The sequence below is a fragment of the Triturus cristatus genome, chromosome 1_1 (assembly GCF_964204655.1).
Source record: "Triturus cristatus chromosome 1_1, aTriCri1.1, whole genome shotgun sequence".
NCBI lineage: Eukaryota > Metazoa > Chordata > Amphibia > Caudata > Salamandridae > Triturus > Triturus cristatus.
The window spans coordinates 1172993290-1173011948 of NC_140579.1; the positions used below are offsets into that span (position 1 = coordinate 1172993290).

At 48.8% G+C, this 18659-nt stretch overlaps 1 protein-coding gene across 10 annotated transcripts in view; it reads right to left on the bottom strand.

Annotated features, from left to right (window-relative positions):
- LOC146871807 (ETS domain-containing protein Elk-4-like) overlaps positions 1-16574 on the bottom strand; it is a 321519-nt gene extending 304945 nt beyond the window's left edge. For 9 of the 10 annotated variants that reach the window (XM_085651580.1, XM_085651535.1, XM_085651573.1 and 6 more), the window contains exon 1: positions 16108-16574. The gene's annotated coding sequence lies outside the window, so the exon portion shown is untranslated. The remainder of the gene's footprint in view (positions 1-16107) is intronic. The other variant, XM_085651588.1, reaches the window with a different exon arrangement.
- Positions 16575-18659: the final 2085 nt, after the last annotated feature.

The following is an 18659-nucleotide window of genomic DNA, read 5'->3' on the forward strand; positions in this document are numbered from 1 at the left end:
CATCCTTACAAAACATAAGCAGTATGGTAGACCACATCCATAAACACAGAACCATGGTGCACATTGTGTTTTCCAAATCACCCATCAACCAGGTATTGCAGTACCTCCAGAAATAGTACACTCTCCCACCCTGGAAACAACAATGCTGTTCAAAGGAAGACGAGAAAACGAAAGTAGCAATACACTGGCAAACTCTGATGCTGGTGTACTTGGATGCAAATGAAATCAATCTGGCCACTTTGCAACCCCTCTGTCTTACTTTATTTCGACCCCCTGGGAACAACAATGCTGTTCAAAGTTAGATGAGAAAACGAAAGAAGCACTTCACTGGCAAACTCTGATGCTGGTGTACTTGGATGCAAATGAAATCAATCTGGCCACTTGGCAACCCCTCTGTCTTACTTTATTTCGCCCCCCCTGGGAACAACAATACTGTTCAAAGGAAGACGAGAAAACGAAAGTAGAACTTCACTGGCAAACTCTGATGCTGGTGTACTTGGATGCAAATGAAATCAATCTGGCCACTTTGCAACCCCTCTGTCTTACTTTCTTTCACCCCCCCTTGGTACAACAATGCTGTTCAAAGTTAGACGAGAAAACGAAAGTAGAACTTCACTGGCAAACTCTGATGCTGGTGTACTTGGATGCTAATAAAATCAATCTGGCCACTTTGCAACCCCTCTGTCTTACTTTATTTCGCCCCCCCCTGGGAACAACAATACTGTTCAAAGGAAGACAAGAAAACGAAAGAAGCACTGCACTGGCAAACTCTGATGCTGGTGTTCTTGGAAGCAAATAAAATCAATCTGGCCACTTTGCAACCCCTCTGTCTTACTTTATTTCGCCCCCCCTGGGAACAACAATGCTGTTCAAAGTTAGACGAGTAAACGAAAGTAGCACTTCACTGGCAAACTCTGATGCTGGTGTACTTGGAAGCAAATAAAATCAATCTGGCCACTTTGCAACCCCTCGGTCTTACTTTATTTCGCCCCCCCTGGGAACAACAATGCTGTTCAAAGTTAGACGAGTAAACGAAAGTAGCACTTCACTGGCAAACTCTGATGCTGGTCAGACCCCCCAGGATATAGCGGCATGGATTCGCAAATTTAGCGGCACAAATATGGAAATTTAGCGGCACAAATATGGAAATTTAGCGGCATTTTTGCGGCACTTTATTTTACTCGCAATCATCCTTTTTCAGTCTTAACTCAATAGAAACTGTTTTAGCAGAGCATTACACTTTGAAATAGGCATGTTTAAAGTGCCTGCAACTCTACGGAAGCACAGTTCTAATCGTAACCTCGTGCGTGGGGGCCCTATTTCTCCCTGGAATGTTTTAGCACCCATGTACGCACCGCTGCCGGGGCACCTCTGCCTCCTGGACCCATGAGGCAGGACACCTCTCCATCAGGCACCATAGGGCGCAGGATGGTAGTTGGTGGAGGTGCACTGCCACGGATTGGTTGAGATCAACTATGCCAGGAAGATGCAGCTGTCATTGGGGCTGTTTACTAACAACTTTTCCTACATTTTCATTACGAATTTTTCAAATCATGCCTATTACTTTTCAGAAAAACCCAATTAATCAAAACTGAATAAAGAACTGAATATATAAAACAATGCGAAAATGCGACTTTGTCTTGCTTACATGCTATACCAAGTCTCTAGTGCCACCATCATGAAGTACAATTTTTAAAAAATCTGGATTGAGGTACTATTTCACGTTACAATTTTTTTACCTTATGCGACTTGAGTTTTCAGCTTCATGTATGTTTAGCTCAAAACAGGTATCATGTGTTATAAACATAGAATGTAGTTCAAAGATCAAAAGTCTGAAACGTTCAGAGTTTTAAAAAACAGGTTTATCCATTTTATCGAGACTGGAACGCGGTTGTACCTGGTTTCGCGCACATGCCACCATCCCTCTGCATAGCATTCTAAAGTGAAAATCCGGCACATGCACCAGTGTTTGCTGCCACGCGTCAGAATGCATCATTCCCTGCTCACATCCATTGTAGATGGCAGGTCCAGTATTACAACTAAACAACATAATATTTGAAGGGGCAGAAACCTGTCGCCTATGTAGGAAGTAAATGGGCCTGTCAAGACACCGTTCAAGTTCAATACGTAGTCAAGCAGATGGAAAGGATGCAGCAAAAATAAGAAGCTCATTTCTGTATGTCACACTATCATACATTCCTGCTGTATATCTAGTCAATTGTTCTTTGCATTCTGGGACCTGTAGTTTCTTATTCCCATTAGACGTGTGCACCTCCAATTAATCGCATGCAAATTGCTGTTGGCTAAAAACTAGACTAGTCAATGGGGTCACAAATATCGTGGGGTCTCGTAACAGTTTGTGTTGTCCTTTGAGCACCAGTCCTTCCAAACAGCAGGGTTCTCCTCCTCTCTTGCAGCCCCTAGCTTCCCCAAATAAAGAGCAGAGCCCAGGAGGGGCCACCTGACTCTACAAGCGGCTCACAACTCATTCTTGCACTGTGAAAACGAAATAGCACATCCAAATATTGTGCTAACATTCCTTTCATTGCACCTTAGATGGTCTTAATTGGCCCAGGACCAAACACTTGGAGGCGAAACAGGTGTTCTTTGTGTTTAATGTGAGCTTGTGGTAGCAGGTAGGGCACACTGGCACTCATTCGTGGGGACAGAAACTTCCAATATCAGACAACACTGAACAAGAGACGGAAAGGCATAACAAGTGGAAAGAAGAGTGAAGAGAAATTTGGAAAAACATTAAAAAATAAAAAAAGGAGAAAGCAGTATGAAAAAGAACCTGCAAGAGAGAGATAAGGGGCACGGAGTGTATCATTGTGGACGAAAGAGGCATGAAGTAACCCTGACATTTGACAGTGGGTTTATAAGAAAAACTTTGGGCCCTGCACTTATTCGATAACAAATTAAGTAAGCACTGCTGGTTCTGGAAGTGATCATTACTCATTTTAGCAACCTCTGCAGGATTAGTGGATATGGTCAGGGCTGTCTTTAGGGTGGTGCAACTGGTGCAGTCGCACCTGGCGCTCACCTGGGCAGAGGGGGCTGTGTTTAAAAATAATTTATGGGTTTAAAGCACTTGCTGAGTGTGCCTTGCACGTTCAGTAGTCAGCACGTGCTGCAGAGTTCCTTGCCAGTCCAGCAGCACTGTTGGAGGGTAGTAGCAGGGTCTAATTTGAGCCAGTCATTTCCGGTGCTCTGAACCTTCACCTAATTGTCAACATCTGCACTGATGACAGTCTGCCACATATTGGTGATGTGGTACCACACAGTGTCACATCCTATGCAAAGAGTAACTGTCACATAACTTCTAGTGGATCGGAAATGACAGGCACACGCAGCTGCAAACTATGCTGAACTAGCATGAAGTATATATTAGAAATGAAAATTAAGTTTATAAAGAGGAAACAGGGGAATGAGCAGGGCAGGCATCTAATAACCAAAAGGATCATAGGTTAAAGAGACGAGTCGTAAGGGCTTTGCGAAAGGAAAGAAAGTCTGACTTTTATTTTTTTTAATTAGCTCAAGCTCAAATGGCATCCTCAGCCGTGCTGAACAAAATGAAACACTGTAATGATGATCGACTTTAAATTTCAGACGACCGCAACTGTTCCTTTAATAATACTACCTTCTACGCTACGCTTACTCCAGATATATTTTTAACTTACACGTTGGTCACATTGCCCATGCCACTTAAGGCCGAGATTACTAAAGTCACGGTTCTACATCCCCCTCTCCCGGAAGCCCTAGCTCGGTGTTAACAAAGAAAAAAAACAGTCAATAAAAACGAGTCCAACTATGCTCAGCAGGCGCGCACAAGGCCGTGAAACTGTACTCCTCCAACCACACTCACACTAACCTTCCCATTTCCTCGAAGGCAGAGAACACTTGCAAAAGTTAGCAATGTACTTGAGCCTATTAGGAAGCAGCTATTTTACTACTGCACAGCGGCAGCAGTGACATATGCACGCGTGCAACCAATAAGATGCAAATCATGTTTTCATTGCTTCCGTGAGACCCTTTTTAGCGGCCACAATGGCAAATATCGCGGCCATTGCGCTAATCAGCCGATTTCGCGATTTTTTCGTGAATCGCGAAATCGCGAAATGCTGGAGGGTCTGGCTGGTGTACTTGGAAGCAAATAAAATCAATCTGGCCACTTTGCAACCCCTCTGTCTCACTTTATTTCACCCCCCTGGGAACAACAATGCTCTTCAACGTTACACGAGTAAACTGAAGTAGCACTTCACTGGCAAACTCTGTGATGCTGGTGTATTTGCATACTAAAAAAAAAAAAACAGGGCACTTTGCAACCCCTCTGACTTATTTTGTTTCACCCCCACCCCCCTGCCAGCACCCACCGATCACAAGATGTAAAATAAATCAATCTGGCCACTTTGCAATCCCTCTGTCTAACTTTATTTTGCCCCCGGGGAACAACAATGCTGTTCAAAAGAAGACCAGAAAACGAAAGTAGCACTACACTGGAAAACTAAATGATTCTGGTGTATTTGGATGCACATAAAATCAATCTGGCCACTTTGCAACCCCTACTGCTTACTTTATTTCGCCCCCCACCCCCATCCCACACTAGCAGCACCCCTAAGATCGAAAACGACAAAGAAACGAAAACGAGCGTTTTCTTTTAAAAATTTCACATAAAATCACCTGCGCTTGGACGATCCAAGCGCAGGAACAAAGCAGAATGTTCAAAAAAACATTTCCACCCCCCCCCCCCCAACATTGTGCCCCCACCCTACCTACCCCACAGATGCACTAATACCCCCTCCCCAGCCCCAAAACTGACCTTTACTCTCCGACACGCAGGAAGCAAATGGCTTCCTGCGCCTCGGAGAGCAAAGGGGAAGCCTCCGGTGACGTCAGCGTGGCTCGCGCGCTGACGTCCTTGATGACGCGGGCGGGGGGAGGCAGGGGAAGGTCTTCCCCTGCCTCCCCAGCAAAAAAAAAAAAAGATAGAGGAATCACGGGGGGAGCGCCAGCGCTTCCCCCAAGGGTGGGTCCCATGACGAGATGGTCTCGTCATGGGCACAGCGCGACTGTGCTCCATGACGAGACCATCTCGTCATGGGCACAGAAGGGGTTAAAAAAAAACCACCTCCATTTCTAATATCCACACTGTGGATACTTTTTTTTTTCTTTTTTTTTTCCCCAAAAACCTTTATTCTTTTAAATCAGTGACACAGCTATTCAGCCGACAACCCGGAGGCACGGCAGCTTTAGAAACACAACACATGTGAGCGTCCACATTTCACTGACAGGAGAATCAAAGGTTCTGTTTTAAATAAACACAAACCCAAACCTAAACACAAGCAAGGCGATAAGTACTGAAAGCACAAAAAGGGTTCGGATCAGGGGGAGCGAGCCCCATTTCGTCCATCAGACACAGGTCTATAGGAAGGGAAAGGAGGGGAAGTCAGAGACTCAAGAAGACAAACACATACCAGCAAGGAGTACAAAGCCGGAAAGAAAGCTAAGGGGAGAGCTGCTCCTCAGGCGGGTCCGGGTCTGGGGGCAGACATATGCCCCCTCTGTACTGGTTCCATCGCGCCCATACAGAGTGCCATTTCCAAGGGCGCCCTCGAGCACAATACACTGTCTTCTCCCTGAACATGCTCCAGTCCATGTTTTCCATCCACGCTGTCAATGTAGGAGGCCTAGTAGAGCCCCACAGGCGAGCGATGTCGCGCTTGGCTACCATGTTCCCTAGGGTCACCCACTGAGTCTGTGCCGCGTCGTGGTCAGTAGGACCCCAAACATTCAGGAGACAACACCGCGCCTCCGGCTGCATGACGATGCCTGTCACCTCCCCCATCACATCGTGGATTCGCTTCCAAAACTCCATAATCGCACCGCATTCCCAAATAATATGTAGGAAGGTGCCCACCATACCACAGCCTCTCTTACATAAGCCCTCCTCAGAGAAACCCATATGAACCAGCCTGGGCCCCGTCACGTAGACCCTATGGAGTATTTTAAGCTGCACCAGCCGCAGGCGCGCGGGGTTCGCGACCTCTTTGGGAGAAGAAACTGCATACTGCCAATCCTCATCATCTAGTTCGAGGCCATCCCTGGTCCATTGATCGCGCAACCCTAGAAGAAGATCCGCCCGAACATTAATTAGTTTCTTATAAATGAGCGAGATTGTACTCTCTGGCATATGGCCATCCAGGATCCAGTCCTTTAACGGAGAGGACTCAGGCACCTTCTCCCCCTCTACAAGGACTGACCGCAAGGCGTGGCACACTTGAGCGTATCGGAAGAACTCCGTGCTCCCTAGCTCATATTCCTTCTGCAGCTCCTCGAATGACTTTACCCTACCCTTAACCAAAAGGTCTCCAACCCTGGATATACCGATCAGGTCCCATTTCTCAAACCCTTTTGTATGCCAGAGCTTTCCCAGAATATCGGAGTCAAACAGAGGGGTGGCAAGGGTAAGCTTACCCTTCCAGCCCAGTGAATCCGTCGCCACCTTCCATACATGCACGGCCACCTTGGTGGGCCCCGTAAGGGTTAAGTCCGACGACTTCGAGTACAACGCTCTGTGGTAATTACCCCCACGCAGCAACCATCGGTCCATGGCGTAGCCGGGGCTCAGCGCCGGGCCATATACACCATGGTTAATCGCACTCAACTGAGTGGCCCAATAATAACGTCGAATGTCTGGAAGCGCGATACCCCTGTCGTACCACGGAAGCGTCAACTTAGCAATCGCTATGCGCGGGCGCCCTTCCCACAATAGCGCGCGCTGGTGGCTTTTGACCTCACGGAAATAACTGGCCGGGACCAAGTCAAGGGTATTCTGCAGGGTATAGAGGAAACGGGGAAGAGACATCATTTTAAACAGGGCGGCACGGCCAAGGAGGGAAAGCGGCAACCGACGCCAGCCCGCCACGTCCCGTCGCAGGCGTGCCAAGGGAGGGAGCAAGTTCTTCTCGTATCTTAAAATGGGGTCGGTGGAAATATAGATCCCCAAATACAAAAAGCCCTGCCGGGCTATCTGGATCGAGCAGTTGCGCGGGACAGGCGGGACATCCCCACACAGGACATACAAGTATGACTTCCCCCAATTAATGACAAGACCAGAGTTCCTACCGAAAGAAGTCAAGACGTCGCAAACCACTATCAGAGATTTCTTAGGCGAGGTGAGGTATAGCAGAATATCGTCGGCGTAAAGTGAAATACGGTCTTCGTGGTCAGGCGACCAACGAATCCCACGTATATCCGGGTGCCATCGTATCCACGCCGCCAGCGGCTCAAGAGCAAGGGCGAACAACAACGGCGACAGGGGACAGCCCTGCCGGGTGCCTCTCCCGGGCTTGAACGGTGTCGACGCCCGCCCGTTCACCACGACGCTAGCAAGAGGCCCCTCATAGAGCAACCTCACCCAGCCTACAAATCCAGGCCCAAAGCCGAACTTGGCTAGCACAGCCCACAGGTATGCCCACTCCACCGTGTCGAAGGCCATCGTGGCATCGAGGGACGCCACAATAGCCGGCTCTCGCATCGTGCCCGTCCTAGCGATCACTCCATGAAGGCGTCTAAGATTCAGTGCAGTGTTACGGTGCGGGATGAAGCCCGACTGATCCGGGTGGATCAAGTCGCCAAGCACCCGGACCAGGCGGTTAGCAAGGATCTTAGCAAGGATTTTCGGCTCGGCGTTGAGAAGTGATATCGGCCGATAGGAGCCACACTTGTCCCGGGGCTTACCGTCTTTATGTATTGCCACAATCGTCGCCAGCCGTTGATCGAGCGGAAGAAACCCATCCACCCGCGCCTCCACGAACATGGCGCGCAGGTGAGGAGCCAACTTATCCGGACGAAGCTTATACAGCTCAATCGGCAAACCATTTGGGCCCGAGGCCTTACCGGAGCGCAACGCACGGATAGCACACGCCACTTCGTCTACAGTTATATCTCCATCGAGGTCATCCCTATCAATGGCAGAAAGGCAGGGCAGAGCGATATCACGCAGAAGGTCACACGAGTCCTCAGTCGGCCTATCCGAAACCGAGGTGTATACCGTACGAAAATAGTCCGAGAAACACTGAACTATACCGTCGGGGTCAGTGACAACCTCTCCCCCATCCATCGACAACTCCGGCACCACTCGATTAACACGCTCTTTTTTATCCAACCACGCCAGCAATTTCCCGGCCTTATCACCAACATCGTACAATCGACCCTGCTGCTCCCTATTGAGGGTCTTGGCAGCGTTCGTCACCAGATCCCTATATTCCAATTGCTTCAAGCTCAAATTATGCAGTGTGGCCGTTGCAACATCCTCTTCCAAGGCCACTTCTAAAGCCGCTATCTCGTCCTCTACTTGTGTCACCTCGGCGTCTCTCCGCCGCTTGGCGGCCACTACCAAGGAAAGGGCCTCCCCTCTCAATACAGTCTTAAAAGCTTCCCACAAGGACACCGCTGATTCAACTGAACCCTGATTATCTTGAAAATAGTGATCAACTGTCTTCAGCAACGCACTGCGCAGCTTGGGGTCACGAAAGTACCAGGGGTTAATGGGAGCCACCCTGCCCCCCACCACCCGGCCAATATCCAGACGGGCCCACACCGCCGAATGATCAGATATGCCCCGTGCCATGTGCCTAGCCTCAGATACCAATGAGGCGTGCGCAGCCAGAGTGAGCAAGTAATCAATCCGAGAGAGACTCCCGTGGGCCCCGGAATGAAAGGTATATTGTCTCTGAGTGGGGTGCCGTAGCCTCCAACAGTCTACCAGGCCAAAAGTATCTATAAAGTCAGGAAGCCACTTCTGAGCACCCCCGGTGTCCCTGGGTGGGTACCTATCGAGCATTCCAGATCCAACCGCATTGAAGTCTCCTCCCACCACTAACATCCCTTCGGGGAGTTCCAACAAGGCCTTGCCCAGATCAGCAAACGTGGAGGCCTGCAGGGCAGGGGGACATAAACAGAAACCAATACCAACGTTCTGCCCTCCCACCTCCCCGCCACAGCCACAAAGCGCCCCCTGTCATCAGTGATGGTGGAGTCAACCTCAAATGGTAGGGAAGCTCTAACAAGTATGCCCGCACCCCTGGAGCCCGAGGAGAACCCCGAGTGAGCAATGAATTTATAACCCTTTCTGTTAAGTGCATAACATGTATTCCCTATAAGGTGGGTCTCCTGCAGGAGGACCACATCTGGCGAGGTCCGTTTCAAGAATTGCAGGACTATCCCCCGTTTAATACGATCCCCTAAGCCATTAACATTCCAGCTAATTATGTTTAAGCCCCTATCCCCCATCCCCAAACACAAAGAGACCTCCACCCCCCCCGGAGAACCACGATCGGACAATACTGACAACAATTGCTACGCCTTGCGAGAAAAAAACAACCCCCAACAACAACCCCAACATCCCGAAACCCCCCCCTCCCTGCACCCCTGCGTCAGCTTACAAAGCCCCCCCCAACTTGCAGTGTGCCCGTCGCCCTAGCAAAAACAAATCTACAAAAAGTACCCCAAGGGAAGAAAGAGCTCCTATCTTCCCCCCGCCACCCTCCCATTACTGCAGTAGGGTGCGAGTCACTGTCCGGGGCTGAGTCAAAACAGACCGACACCGGAGGTATCACTTCTGTCCATCCCGGTCGCCTTCCGCTCCATCCACGCGGTCCCGGCCGGGCTGTCGCCGAGGGAGCGCATCCAACCAGTCCCCTGCCATGTCCGGTGATTCGAAGAAGAAAGTCCGATCCTCATACACCACACGTAGCCTGGCGGGGAAAAGCATGGCATACTTCAGGTCCATCTCCCTAAGCCGCCGCTTCACCCCCAGGAAACTCTGCCTCTGTTTCTGCACCATCTGGGTGAAGTCAGGATAAAAGCTCACAGAGGCATTCTGAAAAGGCACCGGGCCTGTCACCCTCGATGCTTGCAGGATAGCGTCTCGATCCCGAAAATTAAAGATCCGGGCGACAATCGGCCGCGGGGGGGCTCCCACCTTAGGCCGTCCGCCAGGCACTCGGTGAGCCCGCTCAACCGCAAAAAACCTGCCGAGGCCCTTAGGCGCAAGATGATTCACCACCAAGTCCTCGACGAGTAAATCCACGGAGAGCTCCTCCGAAGTTTCCGGGACCCCAATAAGGCGCACATTATTGCGCCGGGCCCGACCTTCAAAGTCTTCGAGCCGGCGGGCGGAGAGGTCATTCGCGGTTCATAACTTACGAACCTCAGCCTGGAGTTCCGAGACATCGTCCGCGAGGCCAGTAGTCTTGAGGTCCAGGGATTTGACCCGCTCATTGGTTTTGCCCAGGTCCGCGCGAATCAAGTTGACATCAACCAAAATCATGTCCACCTTGTGCGCCAGGGTCTCGAACTGTCGCCCAATCGAAGATTGCATCCCATCTATCGCCCCCTTGATATCCTGCAATGATAACTCCGAGGATGGGGATGAATCGGCCTTCTGTGCTTCCAGCGACTGTCCCGATCCACCAGGCGACCCCTTCTGCTGGGCATAGCGATCCATATTGTTGGATTGGGTATAGCCTCCCCGCCTGGTAGTCTTAGACTTCGGCTTGTCTGCCTCCGATTTGGTCGACATCTCGAACAGCAGGGCGGTCAGTCGCAAAAAGACGTCCCTCACTCAGCCAGAGGAAACAGGGTCAACCAGGACTTCAGCAGCCAGCCAGGGTCGAGTGGAGGTCTTCCAGACAACAGGGGATCGGCACGAAGCACTCCCAACCCAGAGCAAGCAAAGGGCGAGAAAGCGAAAGTGAAAGTGCAGCGGCACCCGTCCGCCAGTTCACACCTCCCAAGGCCGCTGTTGTTCAATTAGTGGCCGGGCATCCTGCCAACGCAAGCCCCTGGTATCCTTCGGAGGTAGGCCGCAATCTTCTGCCATGCACAACTTCGGTCCCCGGTGGGCGATCTTAGCCCGGACAACGTCAATCGCCCCAGCTGTGACTCATCTGCAGGATTCCGTGCATGAAAATCAGGATTTAGGACAGGATGATTGCAGGAGGGCGCGAGGGTCGCGGGAGCTCAAGGCTCACGCGGCCATCTTGGTCAAGCGCTAGGCTCCTCCCCCACTGTGGATACTTTTAAACTTTAGCACGGCCTGCCTGTTGGGCTTGGCCCTTCTGGCAAGTTCACCCCTAGAACTTTTTGCATTTATCCTAGCATTTTTCCTATGTTACATTAGGCGCTTTTACACTGTGTCCCAGTGGAAAGTGTGTGCGCTCTGTGTATGTTTTAGTGAGACTGACCTGCCCTCCCATAGGAATGCATGGGGGATCTGAGTGACCGTGTTAAGTCCTGATGTGAGAGGAGTGCAGGGTCGAGTTTGGTATGTGCGAACTCGTGAGATTTAATGCTGTGTGCGGCGTTACTGTTTCTAGTGTAGAAGTGCCACTTCTAGAAGCTGGCACGTCTGTGTAATAAATGTGCAGTGACTGTCTGGCTTGTGATTGGCTGGTGTGCCTGGCCCCAGGAGTCAGGATGGGTCTGCCCCGGTGGTGAATGAAGAGATCTGCATATTGATGACAGGGAGGAGTACACCTGGGACCTGAATAGGGCTGGGCGTTCCCTCCACAATGCTGGCTCCACCCCCTGTGGTGTGTCTGATGTCCCTGGCCTATCCTGTGAATAGGGAGAGGGGCTGAGCAAAACAAAGTGCTCAGGAACCAGTTGCATCTGGTTCGCCCCTCCCCTGCACCTTTGGAGACAAAGGATTTTGTGTATAAAAGAGGGGCTGTGACCCCATAAAAATGTTCTTGTGTTCTGACTTGAATCCACCAGGGGCGTGCTGCTGCTGGGGCCCAGGGGAAGGCTTGCCTCCCTGGGCCATGCCCAGCCCCTGGATGCTGGAGGACTTCTTTTGGACCCTCCTGCCTGGCCTGGCCCCTCCCTCCCTCCCCCCTTCCCTCCCCCCTTCCCTCCCCCCTTCCCTTCCCTCCCTCCCCCCCTATCTCCTCCCTCCCTCCCCTTCCCCCCCTCCCTCCTATCTCCTCCCTCCCCTTCCCCCCCCTCCCCCCTTCCCCTCCCTCCTATCTCCTCCCTCCCTCCCCTTCCCCTCCCTCCTCCCCTCCCCCTCCCTCCCCCCTTTCCCCTCCTATCTCCTCCCTCCCTCCCCTTCCCTCCTATCTCCTATCTCCTCCCCTTCCCCTCCCTCCTCCCCTTCCCCTCCCTCCTATCTCCTCCCTCCCTCCCCTTCCTATCTCCCCCCTTCCCCCCCTTCCCCTCCCCCTTCCTCCCCCCTCCCCTCCCCCTTCCTCCCCCCCTTCCCCTCCCCCTCACTCCCCCCCTTCCCCCCCCTCCTTCCCCTCCCTCCTTCCCCCCCCTTTCCCCCCTCCCCCTCCCCATCCCCTCCCTCCCCCCCTTCCCTTATTCCTAGCCCTTGCCCCTTACTTTCATAAGACATTAGGCGGGAATATTTGATTGCTTTAGTTGATTGTTTAAGGAATTATAGGTAGACACAACCGCATTATATTTTGGAAAAAAAACGCGTATATTAAAAAATAACACAATTGTTGATATTAGATAATTATTTTTGTTTTAATTTTTGGCTGTTTAGCCTGGTAACAACACGGGCATAATTTGAAGAGGATTTATTCATTTTTGGCCCCATGAGACTGTTATTTCTTTAACTTGCCTTGGTGGTCAGTTGCTGAATTGAATTTAGAGCAACACAGAAACCATTTGATATATATGTAAGTTCCTCTGAAGCTTCTATGCTATCATGGTGCTGGAATTTAATGCACACAGGTGCTTTTTGATTGATTTCACACACTTGTTTATACTGGTAGCACATTGATTTATTTTTCCGCGGCTATGCACTGGTTATTGATGATTATTCATTGGGTATGGTAGAAGGTTTTCTTTCCTTTTGCTCTCACCTTTTTAAAGAAAGTTTCTTTTGTTTTTGGGAAAGCACACTTTCTAAAAAACAATTCATTGACCCTTTTTAATTAAACTGAGTGCAATTATGTTGCTTTTGCATTTTTAGACTGTTCATTTGGGATGCTCAGTTAAATTTTATGTCCTGAAGATGACCATGGATTAATGCCAAAAGTCGAAACACCGTCGACGCTACTGTGGCCGCAATTATTGGAGGACACAGTGTTTTGTTTGTCGGAGTTTTATGTAAAGTTTTGAAACTCTGCCTTTTATGTCTCTTTCTCCTTGTCTGCCACCTGTCTGGTTTTGTATATGATTGTAATATGTTATATGTACCAGCTTGCGATACTGAGCCCTGGTGATATTTTTCACTGAATAAATTTTGTACTATTTTTTCATTAGGGTCTTTTACTTCACTTTTTGTATTTCAATGTGTGCATTGCTATACATGTAATTTTAGTTCATTAATTGCTTTCTCTTACTTACTGTGAAAGTGTATACTCAACCTTTGTTTGGAATAATTACTGTATGCCCCTGGTTCAGGTGGTTTGGGCTGCCCTTGTGGTGGTTACTGAAAAACTACCTGGCCATCTCTCAGAGAGACTTGTAAACACCCAGCTGATCACCTTCATAGAAGAGAACTCCACCCTGGACGTCTCACAGTCTGAATTCTGGAGCAACCACAGCACCGAGACCGCCCTCCTGGCTGCCACTGACGACATCCGCATGCTACTCGACCAGGGACACACCGCGGCCCTCATCCTTCTGGACCTCTCCGCAGCATTCGACACCGTCTCACATCGCACGAACGCAGCCAGACTTCACGACACAGGAATACGAGGAGCTGCCCTAGACTGGATCCAATCCTTCCTCTCCGGCAGAACCCAGAGGATTCGACTCCCCCCTTCCTTTCCAAGCCCACGGAAATCAACTGCGGAGTACCCCAGGGATCATCACTCAGCCCCACGCTCTCTAACATCTACATGGTCCCCCTCGCCGCCATCGTCATACAACATGGGTTTAGCATTGTATCTTACGCCGACGACACCCAGCTCATCCTCTCGCTCACTAAGAATCCTGAGGACACCAGACTATGTTTCCAGGAAGGTATGAAGGACGTGGCAGGCTGGATGAAGGAAAGCTGCCTGAAGCTAAACTCAGAAAAGACCGAGGTCCTCATCCTTGGACCCTGCACCACCGCCTGGAACAACACCTGGTGGCCCTCCACCCTCAGAAGCCCACCCACCCCTACGGACCACGCCCGGAACCTCAGCATTATCCTCGACTCCTCCCTCTCCATGAACCGCCATATCAACGCAGTTGCCTCCACTAGCTTCAACTGCATTCGCACCCTTCGTAAGACCTTCAAGTGGATTCCCCCAGACTGCAGAAAGACCGTCCTCCACGCACTCATCACCAGCAGACTGGACTACGGCAACGCCCTCTACGCCGGAATCAACAAGTCTCTTCTGCACAGGCTCCAGACCATCCAGAACGCCGCAGCCAGACTCATCCTCAGGACACCGCACCAGGAGCACATGACCCAACACCTACGAGGCCTCCACTGACTCCCCATCGAGAAGAAGGTCACCTTCAAACTCCTCACCCACGTCTACAAATCCCTCCACAACATCGGACCCAAATACCTCAACGAGAGAGTATCCTTCCATGTACCCAAGAGGAACCTCCGCTCCGCCGACCTCGCCATGGCAGAGGTCCCCCGCATCCGCAGGAACAGAACCGGCAGTAGAGCTTTCTCCTACATCGCGTCCAAAACCTGGAACGAGCTCCCTGTGAACATCAGACACTCCCCGACCCTGCACACGTTCAGGAAGGACCTCAAGACCTGGCTCTTCGACTGATCCGGAGCCGCTCCGCTCCGCTCCCCTCCCCCTCCCCCAGTGCCTTGAGAACCTCATGGGTGAGTAGCGCGCTTTACAAAACCCTGATTGATTGAGGACATGTGAGCGAAACACACAGCAATTATTACATCAGTCTTCCCGAGGCTTAAGCCCGAACAACACCAACGCAGCAATCACAGTATTATTTTTCCCTTTCATTGTGTGCAGCACTATCAAAAACCCAACAGCTTAACTTGTGGCTCAAGCCCGCTCCACCTCCTGCTTTTCCTCATTCTTCTCTCAAGGGACCCCATATCTTCTCAAATTTGCGTGGGCAACCTCTCGCCTGGTACATTAGTTTTTCCGCTTGAGAGATGATTTTGAGATGTTAAGCTTTTAACTGCGAAGGCTCTCCACTAGTCTAAAAAAGCAAATAGGGAGGGCAAAGAAGAGAAATAGGGATGGTAAAAAGTTTATGAGATGCGATAAAATGAGAGAGGGAGAAAACAGACAGAGAGGTAAAGCAAGAACGAGTGAAGACATCTGCTGTCTAATGTCTACACTAATGATGTAGGTCCAACGTGAGTGATGGCAGGATTATGTGATTCATGAGCCTGTAATTCCCAATGGATAGCTATGCTGTTCGAAAACATCGCATAATTAGGGGCCAAGTTGACAGCATTTTACATACCATAAGGAAAATCACAACTGCGATTCTTACATCTTCCTAGGGTTTTCAGACATCAAAATAGATTTACCTGCACCACAATTAGTATTCTTAGTAAAATCGTACAAAAATGCCACTCTCATGCCATCAGAACAACATTTTGGTGAAGATTCGATACCCTAAACATAGTGCCAAATTTACACAATCCAGCAGGCTTTGAAATTCAGAAATCTAGCTATCACCTCTCACAAATTCCCACATTTTCTTGTGTTCAGGCTGGCTCCTGCATCGACATTTCTCTTACTAGACCCTACATTCAACAGAGCTTGTGTGTTTTGGGGGTGGGACCGAAGATCTGCTGGCAGTGTCACATTAATCAGACTCCCTCAGTGTCCCAAGCCCGACATTCACGCGAGCCCAAAGATGAAAGGGGGTTATGGTTGTCACCTGGCCGTTATTTTTTTTTTTACTGGTCTGTCCTACACGTTTATGTCCGTGCCATTACAAAATAAAATAAATAATAATAATAATTGGAAAAAGCAGTAAAGCGCCGAGTTTTTTGTCTCTTGAAATCTACATATAAAACAATAAACAAAATTAAAAAAAAATCACTTTTACAGTTTGTGGGACGTAGCTAATTGCAAAAGATGTATTAAAATATTGATAACTGATATGTTAGAAAAGAATACTGAGAACTTTACACATATTCATTTTACCTACCAGCACTTGGCCCTTCCAGTATTGCAAAATGTAAACAAACACCCGGTATTTTTCTCGGGGAAAGGTGGCAACTCTTGGTGGGGTTCTATCCCCACCGCTCCGCAAAAAGGGCAAAGTTCATCCAAGCAGGCAGAGGAATGACGGGCTCCTGTTCTCGCCTCTCCCAAATAAAACAGGGCAGTGGATCCTCGCATGTTTATATAGGCGGGCTCCTGCCTCTCAAATTTAGCATGGCACTTGCCCAGTCCCCTGAAGTGCAACGAGAGGCAGAAAATCTCATCTGGAAAGTCATATCCGCCTCATTTCTCTCCTCTTCCCCAAAAAATACGTAGGAGGCAACGCTTCCTTCTTCCTTTTGTGGGATTAGCACGAGACTCACACGTCACACACCGTACTGTTAACTAGTGCTTCCTCTTCTTGCCCAGTATACACTACAACTCCGGTGCTTCCGCTTCCGATGCAGAGGGAGGAATGTGTCGAGGAGGAGAGTAGAAGGAGAAAAAGAAGAAGGACTACAATAAACGTACAGTGTAATTTATACTTAACAGTGGCGGCCATCTTACCATGGTGACCACCGAGCAGTGCCAATCACACAATCATACTCATAGAATGTGCCACCAATTAAGTCTCTGCAGTTGGACACACCAGCTTTAGAGTCCTTGATTTGACGATCTTGCTTTAGCCAACAATTGTAGTAAAAGGTGAGTTCGCGCGCACATTTGTGTTGAGAGTGAAACATTTATTGTATTTTTCTGCCTGTAAAATTGTTTCAATTCTGTCTATATTACACCATGTCTAATTTACCAGTGACTTAATTTTGTATTTATTATCAGGGACGGTGGAATTCTATAGCAGGACTGGAGACTCAGATTATGTTTGACTTTCTTTATTGAAAAACATAGCAGCTAAGTATAAACTACAAAACTAACATTCCAAAATTCGATAGTGATAACAAACAAGCTGTTAAAATAACCAAAATGCATCTTTAATGCAGTATATAAGGAATTCTCCTCTTCCACGAGTCCTCTTTCTTTGTTGCTCATAACAGCCAAGATAAGTGTAATTTTTTTCTTAAGATTTTTACTGCTATTGTACTTCAGTCATTGAAGTTTACTAGTTATCCCGAAGGTTTTTGGTGGGTGGGTGTGGCAGAGGGATCACGCCTAGCTGAGAAATCAATTAAAGTCCCTGTGGAGGTAAAGGCCTGAGAAGGACAGACTGGCAAGACAAGGAAGAGATCACCTCTACTTCTCAACAAGGAATCAATCACCTCTTCTTCCCATCAAGGAATAAATTCAATAGTGGCCGAGCTGAGAAAGGTGACGCCAGAGAAAACGTTATCTCTTTAGGTAAGAGTTCAGTATTTTCCCCTACTAAAGCTTGGGGGTTGGACTGAGAAATGCTTTCACAAATTGCAGAACATTGAATCGGATACCTGGGTCGTTTAGACTGTGAAAGGATTCAGAATAGAATTTTGGTGTTCCTCATTTCAGATGAGAAGACTGACCCCCATAATTTTCTCTGGGTAGATGGACAAGTTGATAGATCAGGAGGACCTAACCTCATAGCCAAAGGGGCAATAGAAACATCTTTTCTTCACACAAGTGGGTTCATGAAGAACCTAGTCTTGGCATGGTAGAAGCATAAAGTTGTAAAGTGGATCATAAGTCTACAGTAATTCAATGGATGACTGGTCTACAGACACTTCAAGTTGGAGCGTATCCATCTTTTAGGAGACCTTTTGGAGGCAGGGCGACTGGATAGTTCATCTCAACTTGAAAAAGGCCTATCAGTTCCCATTTTTTCACCTCAGTGACATTTCTAACACTTTCTGTAGTGAGAGTGAGCTTGGGAGTTCTTCCGCCCTTAGTGCTTTTCAAAGCTTCTCAAACTGGTGGTAACTTGGTTATGGGCCTGAGGATGCATGTTCATTACTTGCGTGGGCAACCACGTCTTTGTCAGTGCAGGACACTCTATCTTACAATTCAACTTATGGGACATGCAAATCACTAGGACTGGAAGCTGTGTGGTCCTGATATGGACTTTGGTGCTCCTTGACTGAAGCCGTCACTTCAATTAAATCAGTTTAATACAGTAGCGGTTGGTAAACATTCTCGTAAAAAGGACAGACAAGGGTTGTTGCTTCAATGCTTTACATAAGAATTATCAGGCAGAAGATATAGAGTATGCAATAGGAAACTTTCAGTAGCAAAGCATACACATAATAAGGTCAAAGAACTTATTACAATTCTGAGAGAAATCAGGCATAGATTGGCCTCTAAAGGTGGGAAAAAAGGTCTCTGTCTCATAGAAATCTACACGTCCTTTTATAAGACTCTAGACAAAGACATCCATACGTTCTACATGGGTAAATGATTCTCAGGATATACACCAAAAGGGAACAAGCAGTAATGCACGTTACTACAGAATATATTTGAAAATTCTCTCATGGTAGTACTACACTGAGTTTGCAGGCATTCTCACAGTTAGTTCGGCAGTCCAAATGATACATTGTATGACAATATTCTGGGAGAGTTGAAAAGTCCTTGGCA